This window comes from Lipotes vexillifer, unplaced genomic scaffold (genome assembly GCF_000442215.2).
Source record: "Lipotes vexillifer unplaced genomic scaffold, Lipotes_vexillifer_v1.1 scaffold1105, whole genome shotgun sequence".
In the NCBI taxonomy this organism is placed as follows: domain Eukaryota; kingdom Metazoa; phylum Chordata; class Mammalia; order Artiodactyla; family Lipotidae; genus Lipotes; species Lipotes vexillifer.
Genome location: NW_006779955.1, coordinates 21885 through 25095, shown reverse-complemented (window position 1 = coordinate 25095; position 3211 = coordinate 21885).

The following is a 3211-nucleotide window of genomic DNA, read 5'->3' as shown; positions in this document are numbered from 1 at the left end:
CCTTCAAGCAACCACACCTTCATTTCATCACTTAATTTGAACAAGACCCTCAACAATTACTGCTCCCCTGTTGTAATCACTGACATACCAGCCCTGCACCCACTTCCTTATGCGATGCTCAAATGAAACTGCTCTTCTCAAGGTCAGCAATAGCCTCTGAAACACCAAATTTAAAAACCTCTTGATAGCTTTTGACACTGCTAAGCGTCTCCTCCTCTTCAAACTTTCTCTTGCTTCGCATGGTGACTGGTCTGCTTCTCCAGAATATCTGGTCCCTTCCTTGCTGACTACTACCAACACCAAGCAAAGACGTGTCTTAAGGTTCAGTCTTCAATCCAAATCTGTACCTTTCTTTTAGTGAATGAAAGCTTCTCTTATATATATATACATATATATATATGGTTCAGTCTTCATCTCTCTGCTCGTCCTTCCAAAATCAACAAATTTCCCATCTTCATCTGTGTTCTGTATGTTAGTAATCCTAAAAGATTTGTTTCTATCACTTCCCTCTCCTGAGTCCTGGTCTCTGTCTGATGTCTGTTTGCAAATTTTTTTTCTGCTTTTGCATCAGCTGAAAATCGAGCTCATTATGGTTCTTTTGCATAGGCTGCCTCTCCAGACTTCTTGGAATCTGGTGGCAACACCATCATCATTCTCCCTACCACAATGTCAATTTTGATTCACTTTTTCCTTTTCTTTGACCTTATGTTGGATTATGCCCTGGGTACCACTGATGCTTTCTCCCAAATGTCTGTTTTATCTGGCCTTCATTTTGTACTTTAATTGCCACCACTCTGGCCCACATTTATGCTTCTGAACAATTCAGCATCTAGGGGACTCTGAGTACCAGAGAAGCACCATGGCACTTTCTACCCTGACCTTCACTAGCCAGTTTGGGTACTCCTTGAGGTCAGAGCCCAAGCTCCATGTTTGGCATACAGGAGTCACTCAACACCATGTGTCTAATTGAACTGTGTCACGGCAACTCACCAAGAGTAAGGATACCTGGGAGACAGGGAGAAAGCTGATGACATTGCTTTCAGATACCAAGAAGTCTGGAGGATGAGCTGGTGAGAAAGAACCACGATGAGTTTGGTTCCAGGTGCACATGAAAACAAAAAAACAAAGCAAAAACCAAAAAAAAAAAACATGTGCAAATGGTTATCAGACATCAGTCTTGAGTCAGAGAAGGACTGGACCCTAAACACTGCAAGAATTTCACCCCTTCTCTTGCTTTCTCAATCCTGCTAAAGCCACTTCTTTTTTAATTTTCTAGATGCTGAACACGATTGTTTAAAATCTCAATGTCTTTTCTGTTTCAAGTCCTTTCAAGTTTTCATACAACTTTGAAGACGTTTTGAGACACATTTATGAAAACACTCTCTAGTCATAGGTGTGAGGTTTTAGTGTCAGTCACAGGCTAGAGTTTTAATGTCACTTCAGCTGAACCTCATTTAATTTTCTCCCGCTTTGTTGAGATATAATTGACATGTTAGAATTGTTGTACAACGTAGTGTTTTGATGTACAGATAATTGTGAAATGATCACTAAAATCAGCCTAATTAATGCATCTATTACTTCACATGGTTACCTTTTTATTTTTCTTTTCGTGGTGCGAATACTTAAGATCTACTCTCGGCAGGTTTCAAGTATACAATACATTATATTAGCTATAGTCACCATGCAGTATATTATGTCTGCAGAACTTACTCATCTTATAACTAGAAGTTTGTGCCCTTTGACCAACCTCTCCCCATCTCCCCCATTTACCTCAGCCCTTGGTGATTATCATTCTGTTCTGTTTTTATGAGTTTGACTATTTTAAATTCCAAATATAAATGAGATCGTGCTGTATTGGTCTTTCTGTGCCTGGCTTATTTCACGTAGCATAATGCCCTCCAGGTTCATCCATGTTGTTGCAAATGGCAGGGTTTCCTTCTTTTTTGAGGCTAAATAATATCCCATTATGTGTATATATAGCACATTTTTTCAACCTCATTCAATTTATCTTAAAAATGGTGACGATAAAGCCTGCCATACCTCCTTTGTAAGGTTTCTGTAAAGATCTTCTCAGTTAATATACATAAAAGACATTAATCTGGTTTCTAATTTTACTTTTTCTAATTTAGAACCTTTCCTATGAGAATTGTGAAGCAAGGAAAGTTTATTGTTCATTTTTTGTTTAGCCTCTTTTTCAAGGCCCACATGAAAACACATGATGTTGACATATTTTCTTTAAATCTGCATCACCCCCAGTGAATGTAAACTTCATCCCTCCTCTCTCCTTCAGAATTATTTTCAATCTCCTGTTACCCTTGGCCTCATGAATACCCTAATTCAGTTATGAACTAACTCTTATCTAGGTGGCATTGAGTGAAGTGAGCTGATAAATTAATTCACATTGAATGTCATTGGATAACTACCAAAATGATCCCTCAAGAGATATATATCCATAAACATTTCTTTTTGTTTAAAGGGAGTAGTATGATAAATATTATGCAATCTAAATGTCAATTGCATTTCTAATGTTGCTTAATATTCCATTTATGCAATTAATAGCATTTTATAAAACTTAGTCCAAGAAAAGGGAACATTTCTAATTGTTGCATAGTATCCCATTGTATGAAGTTAATTCTATTTTGTAAAACCCAAGTGTCCAAAAAGGGAACTTGGTTAACTGAATTCCTGTAATGGAATACCATTCAGTCATTAGAAATCATGATGTACATCTACATTGACTTGGAAAGATTTTGTGAGTGTTAATTTCATAAAAATATTATGAAATTTTTTCTATAATATGATCTTTGTGTTGTCTATGTATATGTACTTGTGTTTGTCTAAAAATATGCATTTACATATAATTATTTACAGTGATCAAATTATTTTTAATATTTTTCTTTAGATTTTCAGATATTTCATGTAATAGTCAATTAAAGTCATAATATTAAAATTAAGTTAAATGCCATGTATTATTAGAAAGGGATGCTTTGCTAATGTGGGGAGGGACTTCATACATGATGACATGAGGGCAAAGGAAATATCTGGAGGGAGAGATGTTACCTATTTTAACATGTCCCAATGATTTATTTATTCATTCAGCTGATGTTTATTGAGCATCTGCTATATGCTAGGAACTGGGGAGATGAATGAGAAAACAGACTCTGTTTCTACTTTTGTGCACTTCATTGTTTAATGAAGGAGACCAGTATAA